Source organism: Artemia sp. Qi Xiang Cuo, chromosome 14 (assembly GCF_049724085.1).
Source record: "Artemia sp. Qi Xiang Cuo chromosome 14, ASM4972408v1, whole genome shotgun sequence".
In the NCBI taxonomy this organism is placed as follows: Eukaryota; Metazoa; Arthropoda; class Branchiopoda; order Anostraca; family Artemiidae; genus Artemia; species Artemia sp. Qi Xiang Cuo.
In genome coordinates, this window is record NC_142807.1 from 9,790,009 (window position 1) to 9,802,882 (window position 12,874).

At 34.8% G+C, this 12,874-nt stretch overlaps 1 long non-coding RNA gene across 1 annotated transcript in view; it reads left to right on the forward strand.

Moving 5' to 3' along the window:
- Positions 1–2,077: 2,077 nt before the first annotated feature.
- LOC148944107 (uncharacterized) overlaps positions 2,078–12,874 on the forward strand; it is a 114,954-nt gene continuing 104,157 nt past the window's right edge. The window contains exon 1 of the long non-coding RNA XR_016142892.1: positions 2,078–2,253. This is a non-coding gene — a long non-coding RNA (uncharacterized LOC148944107). The remainder of the gene's footprint in view (positions 2,254–12,874) is intronic.

Here is a 12,874-nt window from a genome sequence, read left to right on the forward strand (position 1 = left end):
TTACTTTTTTATTTAACATCTGATCCTTGTTCAATTCATGCCAGAAACCCCCCCCCCCCTCCTTGGAAAATTTCCCAGGAAATTTCCGCCACCAATGGAATATTATTCCAGACGAAATTCCCCCCTGGAGAATTTCCCCACGTTAAGTTCCCTCTTGGAAAATTTTGCCTGCGGAAAATTCCCCCCATGGATAAACATCCCGACCCTTCCAACCCCACTGAAAAATTCTTTGGGACTATTCCCCCGGGACATTTCCACATGTAAAATTAAGTCCGCATAGAGAAAGTAAGACAAATTGGGATGGTGCAATTTTCGTTAAAATTTCTTGACTTTTGGGGGGCGTTTTTTCCCTTTTTTTAAAATCACAGAAATTTCCTTACGAATAACATTAAACTTCAAGAATTTTGCATATTTGGAATCAGTAAAAAAAAAAATCAATTCCTTTGATGTATATATTGTTATCAAAATTATGAATTTTAGAGTTTCAGCAACTTAAAATTGGGCCGAGCCGCTTTTTAATTAGTTCGTTACCACCAACTGTTTGATTGTAAAATTTAAAAAATAGCACTTTACTGTTATTTAGCCCTGGACCCCGTGCAAGTATTTTGGGAGAAGGGGGGGGCTTAGATTCAGTTAAATTGAAATTGAATATAAAAATTAGTTGAATAGAATTTCTCATATAAGAATGAAGACAGAATTGTCTTACTATTGTAGCCAGTTTAGAAAGGAAATTATGCACTAAATTACCGTCCTTTTCGATGTTGAAGCCTCCAATTATATATTAACTGCTTCCTGTTTCCTTTTTTTGAAGGATCAAAAGCTGATACGCCTTTCTATTCCAGTGTCCAAATACAATTCCTTAAACGACCCTGACTGTCGAAAATGAAACCTGGTTGTTTTACTTGTCAACAGATTGTTAAGGGTGAAATTTTACGGACGAAAAGCGCTGACAAATTTAACTGATTAGTTTCGCTTATTTATTTTCATAGAACAACGTGGCAACATTGACAAAAATGCGGCACCTGCGCTTAAAATATCATAATTTTGAAAACAACTACAAGAAAAACCTTTGAAAACCTTAGTTTTCAGATATGATTATTCCTAAGATAATTCATGGGGACAACAAAGTTTTATTTTGATGTCCTTGGCTCTTAATAATTTAATTGTTGGGTTAATTACTTAACCGAAATGCTGATTAACAAAATTAAAGTCAGTAATTTAGACGTAGATAAAAATGGTACTTCCGTACCAACCAGAGCACACTCGAGAAGTTTGCTTAATGTAAGATCTATGGTAACCGATTTCATACCCACAAAGACAAGTGACGGGTGACAGAATGCATTGGACTTGTGCAATTTGGGCTATATATTTGTACATTAGGGAGGTGGGGGTAATGTTAAGTTACTTTACCCCCCCCCCTTAATATGCAAATATATAGCCCAAATTATATTATTATATAAACAATGTTATATTTTCATCATGTTTTAGTATAGGTACTTGTGCATTATACGGGCCCACAAAAGAAGTCAAGTTTGGTTAATGCTTATAAAATACAATACAATAGGATGAATATATAATAGTTTAGAAACAAACTTGGGGTATATATTTGCACATAAGGGGGGTGGGGGTAAAGCATAGCATATATTAAATATGTAACCTAACCTAGGTACCTTTTCCCCCCTAAACGCCAAAAAACAACAGTTTAAATATCGTCAACGCAATGAAAACCACGCTTTGCGTTCCGTTTATCTATTGAAATACCCGTTTGGCGGGTTTCGTCTCTCGTTTCCTAGATGCAGTATATAGCGGCGGGCCCGTATTTTGCACAAGTACCTTGGTATATTTCATTATGATTAACCTAACTTAATTTCTCGAGTATGTTCTGAATTGTACGTGAGTACCATACATTTTTAGAATTCTATCTCATTAAGCAACATGTTTCTAGAATTAATAGCCTACCTTTAATTGAAAAAGTGGCCTTTATTTTCCACGTTTAAGGCGCAAGTAAAGCTCTGGAGCATGGGTAAATCACATCTTCAGAAGCTGTCGAACTTATCCAGCCCGCCTATTTGTTTTTCCGATCCATTCGAGTACGGTTATATACCGATAAGTGATGTGATTGGGCTGCTGGTCGGCTGTTGCTGGATTTCCCTATGCTGATGCCGCTGAAATCGTGAAGCGCTGAAATAGTTGCTCTGTAGATGTAAGTTGGAATACTCTGGCTATTTCTGGAGTTTTGACCTTACACCACTGGTGAGAAAGTTTTCTATTGCTTGATAAAATGTGCTTTTATTGATTTTTTTTTCTTATGGGGCATAAGTTGTTTTTGAGTAAGAATTCCCTGGCAACATGTAGCATATTACAATATTGTTTGATTGTTATCTTTATTGTTATTAATCTTATGTTTATCCAATTGTTTAGCATCATAAATTCCCAGTTATTTATCTTTTCAGTAATCTTAGATCTAGTGCTGGGAAAAGAAAGATTTGGCAAGGGGACTTCAAATTTTATGGTGGGGGAGGGGTATGAAGTGTTTGCTTCTGAAAAAACCTAACACTTTTGCACCTAACGTTTCCATGCGACTGAGAATTTATCTAAGATTAAGTAATGAGGTAAATAAAAAAACGCTCGTTGCTGCCAGGTTATCATAATAGTATATCTCAGAACGGCTTTGGCGATGATTTAGTAGCCTATGTAAACTTTATATCGTACCTTTACCTCATTCCCTTATTTGTATATTTCAAGTGTTATTTTTTTGCGAGAAATACTAGAAAAAAAGCACTTCTTAAGACCATGGAATGTTTTCGATCAGGTATTTTAAGAATGAATCTATGTCATTGGGGTGGCGCAAAGAGCGTTAGAAAGATAAGTTTTTCGACCAGTGGAATAGGTAAGATTTTACCTTAGGGAGGGGTAACATTTGGGATGACTCAACTTCTCACATCTTCAGAATATATATATATATATATATATATATATATATATATATATATATATATATATATATATATATATATATATATATATATATATATATATATATATATATATACATATGTATATATATATATATATATATATATATATATATATATATATATATATATATATATATATATATATATATATATATATATATATATATATGTCACCGTTAATGTCCGAAATATGTTTAATGTCGACATTCACTGGTGAATGTCTGAAATTCCTTTTTCTCTGCTTGGATTCAATTATCTTTGCGAGTAAGCTTTTTCAGTTTTATGCCAGTTATGATGACAAAAGTTAAAGTTAGGTTAGATTATATTAGTTTAGGATATGTTAAACTCTGTTTTAAATATCAGATTATTTGAAAAAAAACTACGTTTTCTAAAGAGTTAAAGAGGCTGAGTCAGAAGTTCGAACCTTAAAACGTACAGGGATTAGGAGGTACGGTTGGGGGGCTGCCGCCCCCCAAACCCCCGCTTCCGAATATGAAAGGGGCTGTGCCCTCCTCAACGCCTCGCTCTTTACGCTAAAATTTGTATTGTTTAAAAAAAGAGTTACGAGAAAGTCAAACTTTAGCGTAAAGAGCGAGGCGTTGAGAAGGGCACAGCCCCTTTCATATACGGAAGCGGGGGTTTGGGGGGCGGCAGCCCCCCAACTGTACCTCCTAATCCCTTTACGTTTTAAGGTTCGAACTTGTGACTCAGCCTCTTTAACTCTTTAGAATACGTAGTTTTTTTCAAATAATTTCTGCACATTTTTGTACAGTTTATTACTTATTATTGCTTGACTAACTGTTAGCTGATCGTGTCAGGAGTTAAAGTTGGGGGGCTGACCCCCCCCCCCCCCCAAACTCCCCGCTTTTGAAGATTCTTTTGTTAAGGCTTTTAATTCCTGAATACTCAAATCAAATGCACAGTAAGATTTTCTTTTTTCAACTTTTCTTCGAGCATGCGGGTATACGGCATGTTAACAAAGCAGTGGAGACTTACCTGTAACCTCAAGGCCGACTGTGATATTCTTCTGGAGACGCCTGTTGAGCCGAAGGATTTAATAGATTGGTTTTAAAAAAGAAACTGAGTTTCTTTTTTAAACTTTAAATTCAATATATAAAAAACTTTCTCTGACGGGGAATCGATCCCGGGTCTTCCACCTGACAGTCAGGAATATCGATCGCTGTACCACAGAGACATTTGTGACATTATTTTTGGTCTCTGCAATCTATTTTGACGCAAGCAAATCCCCACAAAACTTGATATTTGGTTTTTGGAAAACAGGATTAAGCTGAAATTTTGAGGATAAGCTCCCAGGTCCCAGAAAAGCTTATCCTCTCAATTTCAGCCCGATCGGACAACGCTAAAGGGGGGCTGTGGTGGGAAAAATTAACATGGGCTCTTATAGGAAAACGAGGTTTTTCGTAAATGTAAATTCGGGGGATAATTTTTTCGGTCTGAAAATATCAAAAGGCCCTAACAGGTCAAATTCCGGTTCGAATGAGTCCTCATTCACCCGGATCCGTTGCCAACTGTGGCCTGTAGGCGTGGCTAACCAAAACAAAAATTTGATGAACATTAAGTGGCTATTTTTGGTTTTTGAAAAACAGGGAAGGAGTGATCGAATTGAGCTGAAATTTCTAGGATAAGCTCCCAGGCCCTAGGAAAACTTATCCTCTAAATTTCAGCCCGATCGGACAACGTTAAATGGGGGCTGTGGTGGGAGGGTCAAAACTTTCGGCCCACTTTCCCCCATGAAGATAAAGTCGGAGGCTGGTGAAATTTTGCATGTTTCTTAGTTTGAGCTTAGGCTACAAAATGTGATCACCGCCGTCTCTCTGCGACCGCTAGGACCGGAAATCGCTTAATATTGTGGTGGCTCGCCTCTTTAAAGAGGCAGAAGTGTGCCTCCTTGAAATGGGTTAAAAACCAAACCTAATCTAACATAACCTAACCTGTCATCATCAAACCTTGCATTAAGTTGAAAAAATTGACTGGCAACTCTGACTAAATCCAAGGTATTTCGAATATACCTTGGATTTAGTCAGAGTTGCCAGTCAATTTTTTCAATTTAATGCATTTATGAGACTTTGTTATGATAGATCATATATGGTATACATTATGTAATATATATATATATGTATATATATATATATATATATATATATATATATATATATATATATATATATATATATATATATATATATATATATATATATATATATATATATATATATATATATATATATATATATATGGCACTGTGTCGCTTTATGGTACAAACTAAAGAAGTCAAGTTTGGTTAATGCTAATCAAAAAATATAATATAGGATGTTTATATAATAGTTTAGAAACAAATTGGGGCTATATATTTGCACATTAGGGGGGTGGGGTGGGGGGTAAAGCATAGCATATATTAAATATGTAGCTTAACCTAACCTAGGTACCTTCCCCCCACCCCTAAACCCACCAAAGCAACAGTTTAAATATTGTAAATTCAATGAGAAACCATACTCTTCGATCAATTTAGATAACAATTACCCGCTTACAGGTCTCCATCACGGCATTCATTCGACTGTCTATAGCCATTGTGTACCATTAAGCGAAATAGTACCATATATGTACATATATATATATATATATATATATATATATATATATATATATATATATATATATATATATATATATATATATATATATATATATATAATTGGAGAAACAATTGACATATCCTTTTTGCTTTCTTTAATATTTAAACGTCGAGAAACAGTTTTTGCTATTCCGTTGGGGTTTTCCACCCCCTCCAGTATGAAATTACAGGCGTGCCTCAAGTAATATTCGTGCTCCACCTCTTAAACATAAATATGGACAAATGCTGATCTAAATAACAACCTGCAAAAGGGGTATCATTGGCGTGTTAATTATACTTAATTGCCATATTTTCAATTGGGGTAAACACTTCAGTCACGGTAGTAAATCATAACTATACCCGTTCAGATAATCAATCATCTAGTAACTTGTAATTTGTTGTGTAGGAAATAAATTTGCTTAAAGTTTCTGATTTGCTTGATTGCATCCTTACAAGGTTTGTATGGTAATCAAAGATTGTAGATAGCCGGACATCTGCAAATGAAGTCTATTCCCGTCATCAACTTTTATATTTGTTCGCACGAGTTAGGACCTATTATTTAACCCTTGCACGTATTCTTGTAAATTTTGAACTGTCGCCAGGGAAATATTTTAAATTCTTTCTAAATATTTATTGGTTTCTCTTTACCGCTAAACATATTCAATGACTTGTTTGCGCGGCCATTTTTGCTTTCTTTTCTTTTTTTGCTATTCCAGATATTTGCGAATCGGGTCGTAAAACTTTTCAGAGTTTGTATTTTTACACTTCTTTCTTTTTTTCCGACACCAAGACCGTATTCAGTGGGGAGAGGAAACTAGGAGGTTCGAACCCTTCCCGAAATATTTTTCCGACTCATAAAAACGTAACAAAATACATATAAACAAATTTTTGGAGCGTTTTTTAAAGCTTTTTTAGCACCTTGAAAAAATTCCCCCCCCAACAAAAATCCTGGCAACGTTCTATTGATATGTCTGTCAACAACAGCCGAAAATTCAATCCTGACCCAATAACGTTTTCGGTGAGGGGGTTCGTTTACTTTTTTGTAGTTTTCACTTAATTTTTAGGCATTTTCAAAGAGGAAAAAAATCAAAACGATCAAATCCACATTTTGTATCCACACTCCACACTCCAATCCACACTCCACACTCTATGGGTGCCACAATCCACACTCTATGGGTGCCATATTCTATGGTAATCCACACTCTATGGGTGCCATTAAAAAGCAATATTATTTTTGTCTCGTTAGTAAGCTATTTAGTACAATGTTTATAGCAAACAAAGAAACACACTTAGAATATATAGAACAATATAGAGAATATAGAACAATATAGGGAATATATTAGAACAATAGGGAATAATTTTACACAGAATTTGTTTGTTGTGGAAAGACAGTGTGTCTTCGTCGCTATTTGATTTTTATAGCATATGAGTTGTCTCTGGAGACTTCATCTCCCCAAGTCCTCCTCCCATGTGTGCACTATAGGTGGCACCATGTGTGCACTGGTGACCAGTGAAACAGAAATTATCTTTTGTATAAGGGGGGGGCAAGAACAGTATGAAATTTTGTTTGTCACAGTGCACTTCTGTCACAGTTCAAATATTTCGGAAGACACTCGGTAGATAAAAGACTTGCAATTAACAACTGGCTGCATTTGCTGCAATCTAAAATGTCTTCTGAACAGCAATGGTAAAATTTTGGCGTAAAAATCAAGGTGCCATCGGCCTCTCTCCCGTAGAATCGTTTTTACTTACTACCAGGCTCTTGCTCCCAGGCTCCAAGGGTTTGTTTCAACCCCAAAAGCTTTGTTATACGAAATTTGGACTATCAAATAAAATGACTATCTGAAAATTTCTATTAGATGGATTTTGGGACTCTACAACGTGTGCGTGGGGGGGGGGATAGCTGCCCTCAAATTACTTTGAATCTTAAAAAGGGCACTAGAGCTTCTGATTACCAATCCAGTGAGCCCCCTTCAAAGTTTATATGACCAAGCTTTCTATAAAAGCCTTATGTGGCCCCCGTACATAGCTTACAATCCTTGCCCTGAGGGCTTTGGAGGGGGGGGGTTGTCATCCTCAAGGACATAATTTCCGGACCTTTCAAGTATGTTGAACAAAATTGCTCCCTCAAAATTTTAATCTGGAGTTTTTTGAAATGATGGGCTTGGGGGAGCATTTGTTTTCCCATTGCTTTCGACTATTAAAAAGGGCAATAGTCCTCTCAATTTCTAATCGAGTGAGCCCTTTTTGAAGTTTATACGACGACGCTTTCTATAAAACGTAAATAGTAACGAAGACCACACTGCCTTTCCATAACAAACAAACACAACTTAGAAACAATAGGGACATTTCCTCAATACAGTGGACATTCATTTCAGCGAATATTTCAGCCCTATGTCCAAGGGCCGTCCTCCGCACAGCACTAAAAATGTATATATATAAATATATATGTATATAAAAATTTACATTAAAATGCGAACTTTAAAACTAAACATGTTTTTAACAAAACTTTTAAGACAGCCCTAGCATCCTTACTCCAACGAAAATCAACCAGAACTGATAAATAAAATAATTTGAGATGATAAATTCTTTCAAATGAAATAAAATAATTAAATTGTTATCATTATTATTTATTGGAAAACCCGTAAGACAAAAAAGGAAAAGACGGAGCAATAAACGAAAACAAAGAAGAAGAAATATACATAAACTACACATGTACCATAAGTTACCATAAGTTACACATGTGGTTTGTAGTGACGAACGCTGGAGCTAAGATCTAAATCAGCACTTAGAACAAATTACACAAAACGAGAAAGAAAAACACAATTATACACTGCTCTGTAGGTACGCGACATGTTTCTTTTCTTTTTTTAGGCTCCTAAATACTGAACAAACATAAGAAATATGAACATCATTGCATCAAGCCGCAATTGTTAAAAAAAAACATAACCCAAATAATCATCAGTTAATTAAAAATATACTGTAGATAATATGGCAAGAAACGGTAAAAACAATTAAACGACACTTTCGTCCGCTGGTCTTGAACTCAGATCACTCCCAACAAAATGATTCATTTACTCTAATATACTTAGATATCAGAAATAAGGAAATTATTTAATCACGGATCCTTTTACATCTTTACTTAAAGCAATATGCTTAAAAGAACCGATAATCAATAACCAATTAAATTATTAGTAATATACGCAATATATTATCAGAAAAAAATTGACACTAAAATTGAGAAATACAAGCTTTCAATGCTAATCTTGGTTTTTTTTGGCAGCTAGCCTCAAGCACCTTTTTGTAACGGGTTCAGTACTATTGTCAATTAGTTTAGTAAAATATTTTGTTAGATAATTTTTAATTAAATTTGAGCATAAAGAATTTAGTGAATAATCTCCCAAGTCCTATTTAAAGAAATATTATTATTTATTTTGAGTCTAATTTTAATTGATTCCCGAACCACCTGTTTTATCCCCAAATCATTACTAATGAGATAAGATTTTTCAAAAAGTATTGTTTGGTAGGGATTATATATGGATTGCTAAAGCAGAATCAAATGAGTTATTAGAACTATTAGAAACTAATTCTTTGTCTAAATCTTCTTTATGCTGGTGTAGCCATTTTAATAATCCCGTAGACTAAAAAGACATTCCCGTAAAATCAAAGATATTACACAGTGTGAGGCTCCTGATAAGCCCTCGAATATAATCGATTTTCCGTGCATCCCAAAAGTGATAACAACTTAAAAAATGTTTGCACAAAAAATAATCTGTATGTAGTTTTCATTAATAATTTTAAAATCCCAAATTTCTTAAACTCCGGTAAATATAAAACCCTAGTTACTCGCCAAAGACGAGTTTATCAAATACCATGCGACTGTGGCAATTACTATGTTGGCAGAACTCATCAGAATCTATGACAAAGTATTAATTTCTAATTAGTAGGCAGGATCTGATTTCACCCTGAAAATGTCGATTCCTTTCATAGGAAGGGCAAAAAGTGTACAATGTTTTATGAGTTACTTGATCTCAACCGACTTCAGCCTGGCCACCCTAAACTCATCACACAATACATCTTATCTTTGACGTTCGCTAATCTCTAAACAGCATCGTAAGTTAAATTCTAGCGTTTGCTATTTAGTGTGACCAACTTCTCCACCAACACCAATATTTTATTCGGCCTTATCACTAGCGTTGGAACTGTTGAAAAAGGAGCCATAGGGCCTGACTACGTGAATTAGCAACACTGCGAAGCCACAAAAAAAATTATGTTACCGAATATTTTGTCACCACAATGTTCAGTGTGTGGCTAGCGCACCGGCAGACTTCTGGCATACAATATTATTGATCTCTGTCATCAACATTACCTCCCAGAAGGATTTTCTCAACATCCATGACTATTTCTTTCTTGGTAGTGGGGTCTTTGTTGCCTCTCCTGTCTTCTGGCCTGTTTCCTGTGCAGGAACTCTGAACAAGAACGCTTTTACAAAAATACTCCCGATATCAGTGATATCCGCTTAGCTTGAGATGCGTGTGAATGGGGTTGCCTGAATCTTCTCTTTCCAGTCCACATTTGGACAGTGTTTGCAAAGGGCTACCACATTTCCCACTTTGTTAACTGACTAGATTTTGAAAATATCCTATCAATGATTACAGAGATTTAGCGACAGCTAATGTCCATGCTCTGAACCGAATAGGAAGATTTCACGACTTCCGAAGATTCAGCAAAATGAAATCCTCGCTGCGACCATAATTTCAAAATTAAAAAAATTAGTGTCACTCCAAGTTAACGGCAGAAATAAGTGAAGTCAGGTATTTTGTTTTCTATCTCTATGCGCAGGAGACTAAACATAATAGTGACACTGGTATCGTAGGAATCTCATCCTTTGACAACCTATAGACCTGGTATGATTCACAAAGAGTCCTCTTTAGGATTCTGTCCGCGTTGTTGAAATTCTCCTTGTTTATGTGGCAACATCATTTCGCGTGATTTGAAACCACTTTTCAATCCGTACTTTAATATCAGTTTGGCAATTCAAGACAAGTTGCCCGAAATAATTAATTGGACAGACTGGTGAATAGCAGGAACTCCAAATCTTGTTCTTCTGTTATCAAAGATGGGCTGTAACTCTGGAATGTCACACCTTTTCATCAAGGTGGTAAAAAGTCGATTTTATCGAAAGAAGAATTATTCTATGGCGTTGTCTGAATTCATTTTTATAGTTTGTTTTTGTAAAAACAGGTTTATACACGTTGTATTCTCTAGTAGTTTGTCAATGTAGTTGCGAAAGAAGATAGGCACTTGTTAATAAGTATAAAAATTTTAATTGATGTTTATTTTTATAGGATTGTTAATAGCATATCCAAAGCTCTAAATTTGACATTTTGAAGGACAAAATACTGGGATTATATTTCTAAAATATATATTTTATCAAAATTATATTTACTGCTATCAATAAAATTACTTTATTTTAAGATGTTTTGTCCAAGTGCATTCATTGAAGTATTTCTATTTTGATCTGGTGTCAATTATTTTGATTAATTTTATATTGAAATGTTGTAAATCTAAGATTTGTAACCAAACTCTGGTCCTAAAAATTAGTCTATCGAACTATCAAGTCTAACATTTTTCAAATGACCTTAAGAAAATCTCAGAAATAATAGGGCTAAAAGGGCTGTATCAGGCCTGGAAATATTGCTTAATTCCTTTGTTTACTCTTTTTCTTCTGATAAGAGAGCACCCTAAATTTTAAATACCCCAAGCAAGACAAAAATATCAGTTCTCAAACATTTTCGAAGTGTTGCAACTTTAATTTAGAATATTTTCAGCTACTACACGTCATAGAAGCTACTGCACGTCACCGTCATACGTCATAGAATTACTTCGAAATATTGATTAGTGTCTGATCAGAATTCTCGATGTTGCTAATGTTAGCACACTCTACTACTTGTCAATAAACTAGTCAAATTTACGTAATCAATTAAAAAAGTAACTAATTAATTAAGTAAATTTGCTTGATTAACTGCGCCTTTTATACAATTGTAGTTGTATTTTCATGCATATTAAGTTAAAAAAAAGTTTTGAGCAAAAGAAGTTTTTCAAAGAAAATTAAAGAGTCAGGTCAGTCAGTCAAGTAAAAGTCAAGTAAAGGCCGAATCACCCTCTGGTCTTCAGGCCATTTAGGAGGGGGGAGTCCTGCTCTAATTTCTAGTATTTTCTCATAGTTTTGATTTTGCATTGATTATTAATTTTAGTTCCTGTTTGTTATTAGTTTTATTTAGTCTTCCATAGTAATTTCTTTTCATTTTAATTTCGAATAATTACATGACATTATTTCTACTCGTTTTAGGTTTAAATACGGCTACTTATTTTCCTTGATTTTTTTATGTGTTATTTTTTAAATTAATCAAAAAGCTCGTGATAAGGAACTGCAAGTAAGGAGCGACTTGACTCAATAGTAACAGAAACTCTAGAAAACGGATTTTCGATAACAATCGATACCTTGAAAGAATTTTCTTTTCATACGTATTCCAAATATGTAAAATTCATTCAGTTTAATGTTACCCATCAAAAGATATGAACCTGAGAAAATTTTCTGATTTGTGAAAGGGGGGAACACTCTCAAAAAGTAAAGCAATCTTAATGAAAATCACACTTATCAGATTCGGTATGTTAGAAAACCGTAATGTAGAGGTTTCAAGTTCCTAACTACAAAAATATGGGATTTTTTTTTTTTTTTTTTTTTTTTTTTTTTTTTTTTTTTTTTTTACAGAAGAAAGATCACGCATACGTGTTTTTTTTTCAAGGGGTGATTGTATCAGCCCAATGGTCCTAGAAGATTGAGAGAGGGTTCATTGCGAACGGAAGTCAAAAGTTCTAGTGTCATTTTCAAGTGACCAAATGATTGGAGCGCAGCTAGCCCCCCTCACACGCTCTTTTTTCCCAAAGACATCTGACTAAAATTTTGAGATGGTCATTTGATTCAGCATTGTTGAAATATCCAGTAACTAAGCCCTTGGGGATGCAAAGACCCCCAGTAGGCCCTGTGGAAAGGGATCCAAGCTATGCAATTTGCCCATTGTTTGGGGAGAGGGATTTTCTATGGGAAATATTTTCCATGTGGAGAACTTTCCGTGAAAAGAAAAGTTTCTGGCTCTAGGGGAAGTTTTTACATGGGGGGGGGGTCCTTAGCATTAATTAAAAAAGGTTGGAAATTAAATAAACAAAACACGTATTTTCAACTTAAAGTAAGGAGCGGCAT